The sequence below is a fragment of the Zingiber officinale genome, chromosome 11A, assembly GCF_018446385.1.
Source record: "Zingiber officinale cultivar Zhangliang chromosome 11A, Zo_v1.1, whole genome shotgun sequence".
Taxonomy (NCBI): Eukaryota; Viridiplantae; Streptophyta; class Magnoliopsida; order Zingiberales; family Zingiberaceae; genus Zingiber; species Zingiber officinale.
In genome coordinates this window covers 61491426-61511645 of record NC_056006.1, presented here as the reverse complement: position 1 = coordinate 61511645, position 20220 = coordinate 61491426, and positions in this window count along the sequence as shown.

Here is a 20220-nt window from a genome sequence, read left to right as displayed (position 1 = left end):
GCTCTGATACCAATTGTTAGTTGCTACACCTAGATTTCATTCTGTTCCCCTGTACAAAAATTTTGTACAGCACAGAACTTTTCCTATCTGCCCATGTGCTCTATTGAAGTTAAATTTGGATTACAAATGATGATTAACATTATTAATCCAAGTTGCTCTTCAGAAGTTAAACTTGGATTAGAAATGAAATTTAACATTTTTACTCCAAGTTCAACCGATGTGTTCTTCAGAAGTTAAACCATATTACAGAAGATGATTAAACATTTATTTTAAAGATTGGCTTCCTGGTTAAACATGGCGAGACACTAGGCCTTCTTGGGTATGGGATTATCCACCACTTCCTAGACAAAGCCTTTCAAAGAAATTCAATGTTTAAAATTTTTACAGAAACTCTCGGTTTAATTAAAGAGACCTCAATAGAAGCATAAGATCAAAACATGAATTCGAAACACAAAATTGATAATACAAAACTGATAGCCTAAAATCGATAGCCTCTTGTATTGACATTTCAGGATCCATTCAAAGAATATGAACTAATCATGAAGCAGAAACTAATAATTAGTTATACCTTTCTTTGAAGATTTAATAACTTCTTGATCTTCTATTGTATTTCTCTCCTCCTCTTGGACGTCGTGTGGGCGATGATCTACCAAGATGAAATCCACCCAAACCTTCTACTTCCTTTCAAGCTTTCGGCCACCAAAAGGATATCACAACTAGGGAACCTCCTTTCTCTTCTTCTTCACCTCCAAGTATCCGACCACCAATGAGTATTTTTCTCGTAGAGGCGAAGCAACGAGTGCTAGGACACTTGTAGGCTTCGACTACCTAGAAAATTTTTCTGAAACGGCAAGTTCTCGCCCAAATTATTTTGGGACAGCGACTTAAGGCGCTGTAAGTGTTGGTTGCTACTCGGAAAACCTAATGGTTCCACTGTACAAAAATTTTGTACAAAGATCTGAACCTTTCCAAGCTACCATGTGTTCTTTTAAATTAAACTTGGATCGCCTGCGGAACTTAACACGTTTGATCCAAAGTTTAATCTATTTGTTCTTTTAGGTTTAGACTTGGATCTCCTGCGTGTAACACCCCACCCTCCTCACTACTAGACAGTGAGAGCGGAGCGCTACTGGACTACTAACTTTACTTAATTAGAGTTGTTCACATGTAAAGATCAATACATAAACTCTAAAAAACTCAAAACATACAATTAACTAGCAGCGGAAGACTAAATGACTCATCTAATACATTCTACTCAACTCTTTGTTAATAAATTCTCATGCTAAATCCCAAGGCTTCAATAGTCCAGGCATCACACATCCATCCGCACCTCCTTGTCACCTTCCTTTACTATAGCTTTTCCTTTCCTTTATCTGCAGTAAGAGGAAATGCATCTATAAGCAAAATTGCTTAGTAAGCGCTATCTAACTCACAAAACTCGAGTATGCATGTAAGTTGAAAGAAATCTAGAAACTGAATGCTCATCTAATAGTAAACGAAACATAACATACTGAAATACTAAACATGTAAGCAAATCTAAACAAACATTCTAGCATAAAACAAAACTAAACTTGCTGGATTTTAAACACCTTCTGAATCTTATTTCTTTTGTTTGAAAACTTATACTTTAATACTTTTATACTTATGTAAAACTTATTTTACTTGTTCAAAAACTTATACTTATAATACTTCAAAATAATAATCAACTTTCTTCTTGGGCCCGACAACTGTACTTGCTATGTACGCATCCCTAACTAGACCCGAGATAGCTGGTCCCGAATCTAGTAGGGTTTACTAGGTTATCTAAACCTAGGGACGACTATGGGAGCCCAACCCAAGGACAACTGAGAGTCCAACACAGTGCCACTGATAAAAGTAAAATACTGATTTATAAGATGATTTATCTTAATTACTTCTTCTTTAAATGCCTTGGCATTTTAACGAGCACCTTGTGTGTCAAAATCCCTAAAGTCTTGACTTTGGGATCTACTTAAGGCCTTGGCCTTTTTGTTTCTTTTCTTTATCTTTCTTATACTTGTTAATACCTCTAATAAAAGAATGCTTCTTTAAAAACTGAAATGTTTAAACAAATTCTAGCTTTGAAATGCATAAACAAAAATCTGCTTACTATGCTAATCAAAATTCTGCATACTATTCTAATCAAGATTCTGCATTCTATGCTACACTATTTCTGCATACTATGCAAACATAAATTCTATACTATAATACCTAACCAAACTGCACTATAATCTTTTTCTTTAAAAACTGCATTATACGTTTCACCAAAAATCTGCACTACAAGTTCCACCAAAAATCTGCACTACAAGTTCCACCAAAAATCTGCACTATAAACTTTAAAGAAATCTGCACCATAAACTCTTAAGAAATCTGCACTACAAGCTCTAAAGAAATCTGCTCTAAAGAAATCTACATTTTAAGCTCTAAGAAATCTGCACTACAAGCTTAATTAAAATCTGCACTATAAGCTTACATAAAAATCTGCACTATAAGCTTGATTGAAATCTGCACTATAGGCTTAATTAAAATCTGCACCTATAAACTTAATTAAAATATGCACTATAAGCTTAATTAAAAATCTGCACTATAATTAAGCTTAATTAAAATCTGCAATATAAGCTTAATTAAAATCTGCACTATAAGCTTACATAAAAATCTGCATTATAAGCTTAATTAAAATCTGCACTGTAGGCTTAATTAAAAATCTGCACTATAAGCTTAATTAAAATATGCACTATAAGCCTACATAAAAATCTGCACTATAAGCTTCATTAAAATTTGTACTATAGGCTTAATTAAAAATCTGTACTATAAGCGCTTAATTAAAATCTGCAATATAAGCTCTACATAAAAATCTGCATTATAAGCTTAATTAAAATCTACACTATAGGCTTAATTAAAAATCTGCACTATAAACGCTTCTTATGCTTCGAATTCAAGAAGAACAAAGGTCCGAAACTACTCTTACTGCAGGTGAGAAGCACTTACCTTGATTCTTGGACTCACAACCGAACAAAAAGGGCTTCTAGGACCTTGGTCGGCCGCCGGAGATGATGCCCTAACTCCCTTTCGTTTTCTGCCCGAGCTCCGCCATCGTACGCAGAAGAGAAGGAGAGAATGGTTTAAGTCACGGGAAAACAGAGCATCAACTTATCCCTTTTTATAACTTAATATTTCTGTTAACTCCTTAAGTAAATTCACTATCTTTTCTAAACAGACAAATCCAACATCAACTTATCCCTTTTATAATTCAATATTTTGTTAATTATCTTAAATAAATTCGTTACCTTTTCTAAACAGACAAATCCAACATCAACTTATCCCTTTTATAATCCAATATTCTGCTAACTATCGTAAATAAATTTGCTACCTTTTCTAAACAGACAAATCCAACATCAATTTATCCCTTTTATAATATTCTGTTAACTATCTTAAATAACTTCGCTACCTTTTCTAAACAGACAAATCCAAGATCAACTTATCTCTTTTATAATCCAATATTCTGTTAACTATCTTAAATAAATTCGCTACCTTTCCAAAACAGAAAAATCCGTTTGCCCACCTGGTTAGTTGGGTTTTGACCGAGTCAAAGGTCGTGGGTTCAATTCTCGGCTTGGACTTTTTTTGTCGACACTTCCTTCGTTTAGTAAAAATACCAAACGACCTCCAAAAATTACATAAAAATACTCTAAAAATTTCTAAAAATCCCTAGAATATTTCTATTGCATTTTTAAATATTTTTAAATTTCTTTTAGGACTCTAATTGAGGCAATTTGGGGTGTTACACTACGGAACTTAACACTTTCGATCCAAATCACCTAGGTTATTAATTCTATTAAATATTAATTTCCAAAATTGGCTTCCAGTACTGACGTGGCGAGGCACATGACCTTCTTGGATATGGGAGCAACCACCACCGACTAGACAAAGCCTTTTAAGGAAAACTAATATTTAATTTTCTTAAATAACTTTAGGTCAACCGAAAAGAACAATCAAATCACAAGGAAAAAGAAAATAAAAGAACACAACATCGAAAATAAATTCAAAATACTAGAATCGCATGCCTCTTGTATTTGGTATTTTTACAAATAAATAAAACTAGCATGATACGGAAAAACATTACTAGTTATACCTTTCTTTTGAAGACAAAGACCTCTTGATCTTCTACCGTATTCCTCTTCTAACCTCGGACATTGTGTGGGCAACGATCTTTCGAGATGAGAACCACCTTTCCACCTTCCTTCTTTCTTCTAGATTTCGGCCACAATAAATTTCTTCAAGGATGAAGAATTTTGGCCACCACCAATGCTCCAAGGGATGCTAGAGACGAGGCTTACTTTCTCTTCTTCTTCTCCTTCCTTGATCCGGCCACAAACAAGAGCTCCACCAAGAAGATAGGTTTCGGCCAACAAGAGGAGAGGAGAGAAATAGGGCCGGCCACCAAAACCAAGGAAGAGAGGGAGGAAAAGAATAGAGGTTGTTTTTTTTTCATGAAGGCTCCTCTACCTCCTCTTTTATAATCCTTGGTCTTAGCAAATAAGGAAATTTTAATAAAAACTTCCTTAATTCTTTTTCCATGAAAAGGAAAAATTTATTTAATTAAAAATAAATTTTCTTCTCATTATTATAATGGCCGGCCACACCAAAACTCCAAGCAAATAAAAATTTTAAGCACAAATTAAAACTTCTTTATTGGCTTCCGGAAATTTTATAAAAAGTTTCTCCAATAATTTTTATCCCTTCATGATTGGTTAAAAGAAAATTTTATAAATTAAATATTTCTTTAAACATGTGGATAATTTTAGGAAAGTTATCTCTAAAAATTAAAATCTCCTTTCTATCTACAAATAAGAAAAGATATCAAATCTTTTCTTAATCTTTTGTAGAAACTAATAAAAGAGAATTATTAATTTTTAAACTTTTAAATTATGAACATGGTTAAAAGGAAAGTTTTTACCAAAATTAAAATCAACCTTTTAATCTACAAATAAGGAAAAAGATTTAGCTCTTCTCTTAATCTTTTGTAGAATCTTAAAAAAGGAAATATTTAAATTTTAAACTCTCTTTTAAATCATGTTATCCACATAAGAAAAATTTAAAAAATAAAAATCCTTTTATTTTAATTTGGGCCGGCCACACCAAGCTTGAACCCAAGCTAGGGTCGGCCACCTTGAAGCACCATGAACCAAACTTTGGCCGGCCCTTGCTTGGTCTTCAAGCTAGCTTGGCCGGCCCCTATGAGATGGGTAAGAAGGTGGGTATAGGTGGGTATAGTACTCTATAATTAAGAGGCTACGATAGGGACCGAGAGGAGGAATTGGTTTTGGTCTCCCGATAAAATTAAGCATCCCGTGTTCACCCCGAATACACAACTTAATTTTATCAATAATAATTCGAGAACTATTATTGAACTACCGCACCAATCCCAAATTACATTTTGGGCTCCTTCTTATTATGAGTGTGTTAGTCTCCCTGTGTTTAAGATAACAAATGTCCACTAATTAAGTAAGTTACTGACAACTCACTTAATTAATATCTAGCTCCAAGAGTAGTACCACTCAACTTCATCGTCATGTCGGACTAAGTCCACCTGCAGGGTTTAACATGACAATCCTTATGAGCTCCTCTTGAGGACATTCTCAACCTAGATCATTAGGACACAGTTTCCTTCTATAATCAACAACACACACTATAATTGATATCATTTCCCAACTTATCGGGATTATTGATTTATCGAACTAAATCTCACCCCACCCATTGATAAATTAAAGAAATAAATATCAAATATATGTGCTTGTTATTATATTAGGATTAAGAGCACACACTTCCATAATAACTGAGGTCTTTGTTCCTTCATAAAGTCAGTATAAAAGGAACGACCTCAAATGGTCCTACTCAATACACTCTAAGTGTACTAGTGTAATTATATAGTTAAGATAAACTAATACCTAATTACACTACGACCTTCCAATGGTTTGTTCCTTTCCATCTTGGTCGTGAGCTACTGTTTATAATTTATAAAGAACCGATAACATGATCTTCTATGTGTGACACCACACACCATGTTATTTACAATATAAATTAATTTAACAATTATATTTATCATAAATGTAGACATTTGACCAATGTGATTCTTATTTCTGGATAAATGTTTATACCAAAAGCTAGGCTTTTAGTATACATCCTAACAATCTCCCACTTATACTAAAAGACTAAGCTGCTATATCTGCTGCCATACATCTGATTCCCAACTCTTCAACATGCCCATCAAAAGCTCTTGCTTTAAAGGCCTTAGTGAAAAGATCTATAGGTCATCATCTAATGTAATCTAGGCAGCAACAACTTCTCCTCGTTTATATGATTTCTCGCATTGGGTGGTACTTGCACTCTATTGTGTTTACTTGCCTTATAGACTTATGGTTTCTTCGAGTTTGCTACTGCACCAATATTATTACAATAAATTGTAATAATCTTTGGACAAACCAGAAATCATATCTAAGTCTATCTTGAGGTTATTGAGTCATTCAGCTTTTATGGCTACCTCAAAGGCTTGCCATATACTAAACTTCTATGGTAGAGTCCAAAAAAACACCTATGCTTATCACTCTTCCATAGTTATGACTTTACCTCTTAAAGTAAACACAAAACCCCGAGGTTGACTTACTATTGTCCCTATCCGATTGGAAGTCAAAATCCGTGCAACTCACAGGGACCAAATTAACTGCCTTGTAAGCTAGCATATAATCTCTAGTGCTTCTAAGGTACTTCAATATATGCTTTACTGCAGTCTAATGTCCTTGTCCAGGGTTACTTTGATATCTGCTAACTATGCCCTTGGAAAAATAGATTTCTGATCTCGTGCATAGCATACATTAGGCTTCCAACAGCCGAAGCATAAAGAATCGCCTTCATTTCCTCTATCTCCTTTGATGTCTACAGAGACATTTCTTTAGATAAAGTTACTCCATGCTAAAAAGGTAAGAAACCTTTCTTGGAGTGTTGCATGCTTAAAACGAGCAAGGATTTTTTTTCGATATATGAAGCTTTAGATAAGTAAAATATTCTTTTCTTGCGATCCCTTATTACTTTGATCCCAAGAATATATACATTCTCCCAAGTCCTTCATATCGAATTGTTTGGACAACCATACCCTTACTTCTGACAACATTTTGATATTGTTTCCAACTACCAAAAATGTTATCTACGTATAGTACAAGAAATACCACCACGTTTCCATCACACTTTTTGTATACACAAGACTTATCCGATTACTAAATAAATCCATAGGTCTGGATTATTTTGACAAACCGGATGTTCCAAAACCTTGAAGCTTTACCTCAGTCCATAGACTGATTGAGCTTGCACACAAGATGCTCTTTGCCCTTTGCAATGAACTCTTCTGGTTACTTTATATGGATGCTTTCTTCAAGACTTTCATTAAGGAATGCTGTCTTGACATCCACTTATCAAATAGATAAAAGAATATAGATAGACTTAAGCATGACTACCAGTGAAAAAGTTTCCTTTTTCACCAAGCCTTGCTTTGAAAGTTTCCACCTTCCTGTCTATCCATCTTTTCCTATTGTAGACCTATTTTTACCCAATGGCTTTTACACCATCTGGTGGTTCTGCAAGCTTCCAGATTTGATTAGAATACATATATTCTAATTCTATATTCATTGCTCTTTGCCAAGATGCTGCATCTTTATTTTGGTGTGCTTCATCATATTTCCGGGATCAAACTCATGTTTACTTGGGATCAAGTCCAAAAACTCTCCCAAAACGTGAATCCTTTTGGTTGTTTGACAACCCTCCCACTACGATGATGTACTGTCTATAATTGTGTATCAATTGTGATACGTGTTACAGTTTCTTGTGATATTTTATTTTGTACAGTTGGTACTAGATTAGACATGTCCTTTATAATTTCTTTAAGAACAAATTTACTTATGGGCTTGTGATTTATTACATAGTCCTTTTCTAAAAATCGATCATTGATGCTAACAATGACCTTCTGATTTTTAAGACTATAAACCTACTTTCATTTCTCTAGGATAACTTACAAACAAGTGAATTTCTGTCCAACTTATCATTGTCTCTCTTCAGCATATGTGTTGGATTACCCGAATCCGAATATGCTTAAAAAATAGGCTTATGCCTATTTAGCAATTCTATATGAGTAGAGAGTTCTGACTTTGGAAGGTACTATATTCACTTCCGTTTCCAGAGTATATCCTTAAAATGAATTTGATAATTTTCCAAATAACTCATCATCAATCTACTTATTTCCATAAGAGTCCTATACCTTCCTTTTTCTACACCATTCTGTAGGGGTGTACCAGGTGCAGTTAGTTGGGATTGAATCCCTACTTCTGATAAGTAACTCCTAAATTCTCCCAAGAGGTACTTGCCACTACGATCTCACCGTAGTGTCTTGATACTTTTACTTTGACGTTTCTCCACATTAGCCTCGTACTCTTTGAACTAATCAAAGCACTTAGACTTGCGACACATCAAGTAAATGTATCCGTATCTTGAATAGTTGTCTATAAAATAGACGAAATATTCGATACTAACTCTTGTCATAGGATCACATAAATCAGAATGAACCTATTCCAATGTATCTTTGGCTCCATACCCCTTATACTTAAAAGCTTCTTGGTTATTTTGTCTTCTAAGTAAGACTCGCCGGTTGGAAAGATTTCCACTACCAATGAACCCAAAAGTTCATTAGCTACCAATGAATCCTACTCAAGTTAATATAACCTAGCCTTAGATGCCAAAGATATAATTGGTTCGTTTTTGAAGGTTGCTTTCTCTTAAAGTTAGAAGATGTGTTACTAATTTTCATTTGTTGCATCGTGGGAGTTATTGGATTTATAAATTGCCAACCAACATACCAGAACAAATTACTTCCCTCTTTTTCTTAATAACAACTTTGATATTAAAAGAGGCAGAATATCAAGTTCTTTGAATAGTTTAGAAATTGAAAACTAGTTCTTTCTAAACTTGGTACGTAAAGACAATTACTTAAAATCCATATTTTATCAAAGGATAAACATCTCCCACTGCAACAGCTGCCATTTTATAGTAGTGCCCATGTGGACGGTGTTTTTATTTTCATTTAGTTGTCGGGTTTCCTGGAACCCTGCAATGAATTGCGGACATGATTAATGACATCTGTATCTACACTCCAGGTTCTGGTAGATAACACCACTAAACATGTTTCAACTAATGAATTAAATACACCTATATTGTTCTTTAGTTCTAAAAATACAGACTACCTTAATGTCCAAGTCCTATTTCCAATCATTACAATCGGGACTACTAAGTCTTTTTTATAGTATAACAACTAGGGAATTGACAAACATTTTAAATTCTAAGAATCACAAAAATATTTGGTCAAGATCAATTCCTTAAAATCCCCATGAATTTTGTATGCCACGACAGTGTGGACGTATACAAAATCAAAGAAGAGATTTTATCCATTAATTTTATTATCTCGTCAACTTTACTTTATGACGAATAAAATTAATAGTTGATCTGTCTTTGATCAAATATTTGGTCAAAACTTTTGAATTTAGAATAACATTGATTCCTCAAACAATATTATTTAAATTTACCAACACCTCAAATACCGTGAATTTTGCATGCCACGATAGTGTGGACGTATACAAAATTAAACATTTGTAAGAGGAGGGGTTTACCCATTAATTATCTTGTCAATAAATCTTTATGACAAATAAAATTACCTCAAACACCGTGAATTTTGTGTGCCACGATAGTGTGGACGTATACAAAATCAAACATTTGTAAGAGGGGTTTTAAATTTTATTATCTTGTCAACCTATTTATTTGACAAATTAATAGTTGGTTTTCTTCGGTCACACAAATAATAGCAATGACTCCGATGGGGAGGATACTATTAGACGTGCCTAAGTGTATACCATTACTTGACACTAAGTCCATTAATAAGATTGTGCCCCTTCCGATGGGGAAGATCACACGCTCTTAATTAACTTCCTATAGTCATCCAAATTGGAAGTTTAATCTAGTGATCCGCAAACAAGCTCATCCGATATGGAGGAAGGCACTCAGAGCCAACGCGCAAGCTTATTGCATCACTTATAAACAAGTAATAGAGACCGTGGAATTTATTTAAAAATAAATCCCTCTCCCACTTAGTTATTTAAAGTGAGGAATTTTGACTATGCTAGCTTACTTAGCATGCATACTAACAAGCACACACAGCACAACATAAAAAGCAATAAATAGAAAAACTAATTTTCAACTATTATGGCTTTTATCTATTGCTGTCCTCCGTGTGTCGCCAACCCTAGCTGCTGCCATCTTTGGCCACTGCCACCGGGTCTAATTGTCGCATCCATCTTGCTCCTTGTTCCGCTGCGCCTCTGATCCTCAAAAGGTTCCACGCCTTGCAAGATTCGATCCGCGACATAAATATAATATTACATTTTTCGATCCTATATTCCTCGAAGGAATGTAAACTAGATCGAACATAAAAATTTACATCCATCGATCCTATATTCCATAAAAGGAATGTACATGTAACTAGATCAAAAATAAAACCCTAATAAAACTAAATACAGCTCCTGCTGTATTTTATAATACAATCATGCACACACATAAATGCCCTTGACATGTCCAAGGGTCCAATCACACACATAAAAACTATAAGCCATAATAGTTGGATCCTGCATCCACAAAGTTAGCACATCCTACTATTAACCTGCCTAAATTATGTATGACCATGTGCATAATTAAACTAATACCAAAGACACAGAGGCAAAACCCTAGCTCTTAATCCAATTGTTGGTTGCTACTCGGAAAACCTAATGGTTCCACTGTACAAAAATTTTGTACAAAGATCTGAACCTTTTCCTAGCTACCATGTGTTCTTTTAAATTAAACTTGGATCGCCTGCGGAACTTAACACGTTTGATCCAAAGTTTAATCTATTTGTTCTTTTAGGTTTAGACTTGGATCTCCTGCGAAACTTAACACTTTCGATCCAAATCACCTAGGTTATTAATTCTATTAAATATTAATTTCCAAAATTGGCTTCCAGTACTGACGTGGCGAGGCACATGACCTTCTTGGATATGGGAGCAACCACCACCGACTAGACAAAGCCTTTTAAGGAAAGCTAATATTTAATTTTCTTAAATAACTTTAGGTCAACCGAAAAGAACAATCAAATCACAAGGAAAAAGAAAAACAAAAGAACACAACATCAAAAATAAATTCGAAATACTAGAATCGCATGCCTCTTGTATTTGGTATTTTTACAAAGAAATAAAACTATCATGATACGGAAAAACATTACTAGTTATACCTTTCTTTTGAAGACAAAGACCTCTTGATCTTCTACCGTATTCCTCTTCTAACCTCGGACGTTGTGTGGGCAACAATCTTCTGAGATGAGAACCACGTTTCCACATTCCTTCTTTGTTCTAGATTTCGGCCATAATAAATTTCTTAAAGGATGAAGAATTTCGGCCACCACCAATGCTCCAAGGGATGCTAGAGACGAGGCTTACTTTCTCTTCTTCTTCTCCTTCCTTGATCCGGCCACAAACAAGAGCTCCACCAAGAAGATAGGTTTCGGCCAACAAGAGGAGAGGAGCGGCCACCAAAACCAAGGAAGAGAGGGAGGAAAAGAATAGAGGTTGTTTTTTTTCATGAAGGCTCCTCTACCTCCTCTTTTATAATCCTTGGTCTTAGCAAATAAGGAAATTTTAATAAAAACTTCCTTAATTCTTTTACCATGAAAAGAAAAAATTTATTTAATTAAAAATAATTTTTCTTCTCATTATTATAATGGCCGACCACACCAAAACTCCAAGCAAATAAAAATTTTAAACACAAATTAAAACTTCTTTATTTGCTTCCGGAAATTTTATAAAAAATTTCTCCAATAATTTTTATCCCTTCATGATTGGTTAAAAGGAAATTTTATAAATTAAATCTTTCTTTAAACATGTGGATAATTTCTGGAAAGTTATCTTTAAAAATTAAAATCTCCTTTCAATCTACAAATAAGGAAAGATATTAAATCTTTTCATAATCTTTTGTAGAAACTAATAAAAGAGAATTATTAATTTTTAAACTTTTAAATTATGAACATGGTTAAAAGGAAAGTTTTTACCAAAATTAAAATCAACCTTTTAATCTACAAATAAGGAAAAAGATTTAGCTCTTCTCTTAATCTTTTGTAGAATCTTATAAAAGGAAAGATTTAAATTTTAAACTCTCTTTTAAATCATGTTATCCACATAAGAAAAATTTAAAAAATAAAATCCTTTTATTTTAATTTAGGCCGGCCCCACCTAAATTCACCCATGAACCAAACTTTGGCCTGCCCTTGCTTGGTCTTCAAGCTAGCTTGGCCGGCCCCTATGGGATGGGTAAGAAGGTGGATATAGGTGGGTATAGTACTCTATAATTAAGAGGCTACGATAGGGACCGAGAGGAGAAATTGGTTTTGGTCTCCCGATAAAATTAAGCATCCCGTGCTCGCCCCGAACACACAACTTAATTTTATCAATAATAATTCATTCCACTAGAGAACTATTATTGAACTACCGCACGAATCCCAAATTACATTTTGGGCTCCTTCTTATTATGAGTGTGTTAGTCTCCCTGTGTTTAAGATAACAAATGTCCACTAATTAAGTAAGTTACTGACAACTCACTTAATTAATATCTAGCTCCAAGAGTAGTACCACTCAACTTCATCGTCATGTCGGACTAAGTCCACCTGCAGGGTTTAACATGACAATCCTTATGAGCTCCTCTTGGGGACATTCTCAACCTAGATCACTAGGACACAGTTTCCTTCTATAATCAACAACACACACTATAAGTGATATCATTTCCCAACTTATCGGGCTTATTGATTTATCGAACTAAATCTCACCCATTGATAAATTAAAGAAATAAATATTAAATATATGTGCTTGTTATTATATTAGGATTAAGAGCACACACTTCCATAATAACTGAGGTCTTTGTTCCTTCATAAAGTCAGTATAAAAGGAACGACCTCAAATGGTCCTACTGAATACACTCTAAGTGTACTTGTGTAATTATATAGTTAAGATAAACTAATACCTAATTACACTACGACCTTCCAATGGTTTGTTCCTTTCCATCTTGGTCATGAGCTACTGTTTATAATTTATAAGGAACTGATAACATGATCTTCTGTGTGTGACACCACACACCATGTTATCTACAATATAAATTAATTGAACAATTAGATTTATCATAAATGTAGACATTTGACCAATGTGATTCTTATTTCTGGATAAATGTTTATACCAAAAGCTAGGCTTTTAGTATACATCCTAACAGTAATATCGTAGTAGGACACTCGTGAGACTCATTTCACGAGAAGGGGTGTTTCCCCTAACCCCACAAGGGGTATTGTCCCGCGATCGCACCCGAAAATCGCTAAAAGAGATCACTAGGAAATTGTTACTCATAAAATTGTAAAAATAGTAGTAAAATTATAGAAATTTATGTAAAATACATAATTTAGAATTATGTATGATTTTGTGATGGTCATGGCCCAAAAACCCAATTTGATTGGACAAATTTGTGTTGTAATTCATAATATGGCCTGCACGCCATTTTGTGTGATGTGCGTGTTGTATATATTATGCGACTTGCGTGTCGTACCTTCCTCATTTTATATTCCTATTGTAAAATAGTTTTGGACTTGAATGTAACTCGAGTTTCATATTTGTAATGTACAAAAAAATTGGAGCGGTGGAAGGTCCACTCGAGAAGGAACGACGAGGAGTGTGCGAACAACACATGGTGGTCAAAGGGAGGAGCTTGAAGAAGCTGTTGACCCTAGGTTGACCGCCCGATCTTCTCATTGGCTTGAGAAGATCGTAGTAGGGTCATGACCTAATCAAAATTTAATTATTCATTGCTTGTGTGTATGTGATGTATGCTAGTATAGGATAATTAGTGCCATGATGCGTATAAGATGTAATCAACGATTAGATTAGATCTTAATCAAATCAACTCGAAATGCCTACCAAGTTCTGATACCTATCACTACCTCGATCATTTGTTGTTGTTGAATCTAACAAAGTAGAGCAACACATATTATCTTGGTAGGGTGAGGAGGGGCAATCTTGGTCCCGCCTATCAAAGCTTGGGTGAGTACAAACTTAATTAGATTTAGTATAACTAGTTAACTCAATTGGATTGGGCATAACTATAAGCATTTTTCAATGGTTGGAAGATAGGATAAAATCACATATATATTAAATTTTGGGTGATTTAGCCAAAGCTAACTCAAGTTTTAATATAAGTGAGGATCTTGATCCTATAAACAAGAGTTGCATAGAGATGTAATTGGTAATTAGTTACTTACCGATCATACTAAGTCTTAAGTGATTTAGCCAACGCTAACTCAAGGTGTAGTATGATGTGGATCTTGTCCCACAAGAATTATAGGTAGTTGGAAGAATCTAGTAAGTGTGGTTTGACCACATCCATGACTTGATTGTATAAAAGGTTCTATAATTCAGTGGGAGCATCATTTAATTAAAGGCCTAATTAAATGCTAGTTGGAATATGATATTTATTTCTGCATTATTTCTATTCTAGATTGCCATGTCGACAAACATGAACACCTTCTCCCTGCGTTTTGTCCTTGACAAGGACAAGCTCAATGGAGCTAATTTCCTGGACTGGTACAAGAATCTGAGAATTGTTCTCACTCAAGAAAGAAAACTGTACGTCCTGGAGCAGCCCATTCTCGAGGCACCTCCTGCCACTGCCACGCAAGCTGACCGAGATGCTTACAAGAAGCATCAAGATGACGCATTAGATATGTTATGCCTCATGCTCGCAACCATTATCTCTGAGCTTCAGAAGCAACATGAGTTGATACCAGCTTATGATATGGTTGAACATCTTCATCAACTATATCAAGGACAAGCAAGGAACGAGAGATTCGAGATCTCCAAGGCACTATTTCAGTGCAAGATGCAAGATGGGACTCTCGTAGGTCCATATGTGCTCAAGATGATTGGGTACATAGAAAACCTACAGGGGTTGGGATTCCCACTTGGCTAAGAGCTGGCCACAGACTTGATCTTGCAATCCTTGCCAGAGAGCTACAGTCAATTTGTCATGAATTACAACATGAACGATATTGACAAGCCACTGCCCGAGCTGCTAAGCATGTTGAGAACTGCTGAGCTAAACCTTAAGAAGGTAAAGCCCAACTCCATTTTTATGGTGCAAAAGGGAAAAGGCAAGGGCAAGCCTAAAGGTAAGGGAAAGTCCCAAGCCAAGGGCAAAGGCAAGACACTGAAACCTAAAGGAGGGGTTGCTAAGGATGCTACCTGCTTCCACTGCAGTCAGACCAGGCACTGGAAGAGGAAATGCAAAGTATATCTGGAAGATCTCAAGAAGAAGAGAAGTGAGACTTGTACTTCAGGTATATATGTTACAGAAGTCAATCCATCTATTTCTGCATCATGGGCATTGGATACCGGATGTGCTTCTCATATTTGTACTAATGTGCAGGCGCTGAGAAATAGCAAGGCATTGACGAAGGGCAAGGTGGACCTACGAGTAGGCAATGGAGCACGGGTTACTGCTGTTGTTATAGAAACTTACTATTTATTTTTGCCCTCTAGGCTTGTACTAGAATGAGATGAATGTTGTTATGTGCTTGCTCTTACTAAGACCATCATTTCACTTTCTTGTTTGGACAAGAAAGGCTTTTCGTTTATAATAAAGAACAAATATTGTTCCATCTATTTAAATGATATGTTCTATTGTAGCGCACCTCTGATGAACGGACTCTATATTCTAGACTTATAGAACCCCATCTATAACATAAATACCAAAAGGTTCAAATCAAATGAAATGAACCAAACCTATCTCTGACATTGTCGCTTAGGTCATATAAATGACAAACGCTTATCTCAACTCCATAAAGATGGTTTGATGGACTCATTTGATTTTGAATCATATGAGACATGCGAGTCATGCCTACTAGGCAAGATGACCAAGACTCCCTTTAGTAGACACAGCGAGAGAGCGACTAACTTGCTAGGACTAATACATAGTGATGTATGTGGCCCTTTCAATGTCGCAGCCAGAAGTGGTTATAAGTACTTCATTACATTTACTGATGACTTTAGTAGATATAGTTATGTGTATTTAATGACACATAAGTTTGAATCTTTTGAAAAGTTCAAAGCATTCAAGAATGAAGTACAAAACTAGCTTGGGAAACGTATTAAGATACTTCGATCAGATCGAGGTGGTGAATACCTTAGCCATGAATTTCATGACTATCTAGCTGAGTGTGGGATTTTATCCCAACTCACTTCTCCTGGAACACCAATGGTGTCGAAAGGAGGAATCGTACTCTATTAGATATGGTATGGTCTATGATGAGTCACAGAATCTTTTATATCTCATTGGGGTATACACGGAACCTTCTACTTAACCGTGTTCCATCCAATGTTGTGATAAAGACACCATATAGGATATGGACTGGGGGAGATGCCCAGGTGTCTTTTATGAGGATTTGGGATTGTGAGGCTTACGTTCGACGACAAGTCTCGGACAAATTGGGACCCAAATCTGATAAGTGCTATTTTATAGGATATCCCAAGGAAACGAAGGGATATTACTTCTACATTCTCAGTCAACACAAAGTAGTTGTGGCGAAGACTAGGATATTTCTAGAAAGGGATTTTATTTATAGAAAAACTAGTGGGAGTACGTTCAATCATGAAGAAGTTCAGGATATGGACTATAGCACTGAAGCCTTGATGAAAGTTGAACTGGAACCACAAAGTGTTGTGGATGATGAGATTGTTCCACAAGGAGTTGAGGAACAACAACCGCTCAAGTAGACATACCTCTTCACGTGTCTCGATAGTGCGTCACCGAGAGATACTCATTTCTTGTCGACCATGATGATGTTATGCTCATTGAGAATGAGCCTACCTCCCATCGTGAAGCCGTGATGAGCCCAGAAAATGGCTAGAGGCCATAAGATCCGAGATGGAATCCATGTACACCAATCAAGTATGGACTTTGGTTGATCCACGAAGGGGTCAACCCATGTAAATGGGTCTTTAAAAGAAAGACTGACGTGGATGGACTTATCTATAAGGGTCTGGTAGCTAAAGGTTTCAAGCAAATTCATGGTATTGACTATGATGAAAATTTTCTCCAAGCGATGTTTAAGTCCATTCGATCATGCTTGCTATTACAGATACCACGATTATGAGATCGAGATGGATGTCAAAACCACATATGGAAATTTCGAGGATGTACATGACACAACCGAGGGTTTTGTAGATCCACAACATCTTGGTAGAGTACACTACATAAGTCCATTTATGGACTAAAGCAAGCTTCTCGTAGCTGGAATCTTTGATTCGATGATGCGATCAAACAGTTTGGTTTCATCAAGAATGAAGATGAACCCCGTGTCTAACAAGAAGGTTGTTGAGAACACAATTGTCTTCCTTGTATTGTATGTGGATGACATACTACTCATTGAGGATGACATCCCTTCCGCTTGCATGACTTGGCTAGGGGGAATTGTTTCTCAATGAAGGACTTAGGTGAAGCAAACTAAGCATAAAGATCTATAGAGATAGATCTAAAGATTGCTTGGCCTAAGTCAAAGTACATACATTGACAAGGTATTACTATGGTTTGCCATGCGAATCTAAGAAAGGTTTTCGATGTCACATGGTGTGAGTCTTCGAAGACTCAAAGTCCCTTTCTAGAGAGAGAGACCGCATGGATAAGATCCCTTATGCTTCACCCATAGGATCTATCATATGCGCCATGCTATGTACTCGTCTAATGTTTCATATGCTTTGAGCATTGACGGCTGTGTCGGATCCAGTGTGATTGGTAAGAATATTCTTAAGTACTTGAGAAGGACTAAAGTATTTTAATATAGGCGATGATGAGCTAGAGGTTACTGTGATGCCAACTTCCAAACCTGACAGATGATTATAGATGGGGTTCTTATTTTGCTTGAATGGTGCCGTGAGGAGTTCGGTGGACACAACTAATTCTACAACGAGGGAGTATATTGTCGTCAGAGGCAGAAAAGAAGTGAGGTGGATCCAAGTTTATTATTGAGCTTGGGGTGGTTCCTAGCAGATCCTATAGAGCTCTATTGTCACAACAATGGAGCAATTAGAGCTGCTAAGGAACCTCGCTCACACAGGGACCAAACACATACTATAGGCTCCATCTCATTCAAGAGATTATCGATAGAGGAGATGTGAAGATTTGCAGAGTACCATCGTTGATCCCATGACCAAGGCTTTGGCAAAAGCATGATGGTCACACTAGGTCATTGGGCCTAGAGCATACATCGATTGACACTAGTGCTAGTGGAGATTGGTTTAGAGCCTTAGAGTCAATCATGTGATGATTATATGAACTTGATGTATCATACTATGTTTATAAAGGCATTTATGGTTATGTATTTACTTGTATTGGTGTTAAATCCGAAAGTAAGTATAATAGTGTCCTTGAGTGAAGTCTAGTCAAGATTGGGTCGATTGGTGAGATATAGGAGAACACTACTCTTAATCATTCTAGAAGTATTAACATTCGGGACATAGCTGCGAGAACTGATCGCATCGGAGTATGAAAGCAATCATGGATAAGATATCGAATTGACATGTATCATATGGATATTTATCTTGAATGACATCATGGATGAGAAAGTATCATGTCATACGTATACAGTTGGTCAATGAGCTACTCTGCATCCACTATGTCGTCGTTCTCGATGCGTCCATCGCGTCGAGATATCGATTGACTCTCGATCGGAATCATCGAATTACCGTCTTGCGCGTTAATAATCTTAATGACTAACTTGACGAATGATGGAAAATAGTGTTCATGTCATACTTTCGATTCAATCGATTGATATGGATAAGAACCTTGAACACTTCTGCTTATATTTGCGGCACAACTATACATAAATAACTAAACATCGCTTATAAACATAGATACATCAAGTCCACATCATCATATGATAACTTTATGGCTAACTAACAGTAGGACCATTTTAGGTAAGTTCTTTTTATACTGACTTAATAAAAGAACAAGACCTTAGTTATTATGGAAGTGTGTGCTCTTAATCTTAATATAATAACAAGCATATATATTTATTATTCATTTCTTTAACTTATCAAAGGGTGAGATTTCGCTTGATAAATCAAAAGACCTGATAAGTTGTGAAATGATATTACTTATAGTGTGTGTTGTTGATTATAGAAGAAAACTGTGTCCTAGTAATCTTGGTTAATAATGTCCCCAAGAATAGCTCATAAGGATTGTCATGTTAAACCTTGCAGGTGGACTTAGTCCAACATGACAATAAGGTTGAGTGGTCCTACTCTTGGACTAAGATATTAATTAAAGAGAGTTGTCAGTAACTCAATTAAATCAATGGACATTTGATATCTTAAACACAGGGAGACTAATACACTCATGATAAGAAGGAACCCATAATTTAATTTGGGATTGGTGCGGTAGTGTAATAATAACTCTCTAGTGGAATGAGTTATTATTGATGAACTTGAGTTGTGTGTTCGGGGCAAACACGGGATACTTAAGCTCATCGGAAGGCCAAAACCAATTTCTCCTCTAGGTCCCTGTCGTAGCCTCAATGAAGCCTCAAATCTATCCATATAAAGCCCATCTTGGTGTCCAAGAGGGGGCCGGCCCAAGGCTTGGTGACCAAGCCAAGGGTCGACCGCTATCTCCTCAAAGAGGGTCTAAATAAGGAGGGGTGTTTTGAATTTTTAAAATCTTCTCTTTGTAGATAAGATTTTAAAAGAGAGATTTTAAAATATAAAACTTTCCTTATTTGAATTAGGCCACATGGTTTAAAAGAAAGTTTAAAAGTTTTAAAACTTTCCTTTTTTAACCATCCTCATGGTTTTAGAAAAAAAAGGAAGAGATGTTTTAAATTTGAAACTTTCTATTTTTGTAACCATGTTTAAAAAGGAAATTTTAGAAGAGAAGTTTTAAATTTTAAAACTTGGTTTTAATTTTTTAAAACTTTCCTTTTTTTAACATCCACATAAGGAAAGAGAGCTTGTAAAATTTTATAAGAGTATTTCTTATTTTATAAAATTTTATAAAAAA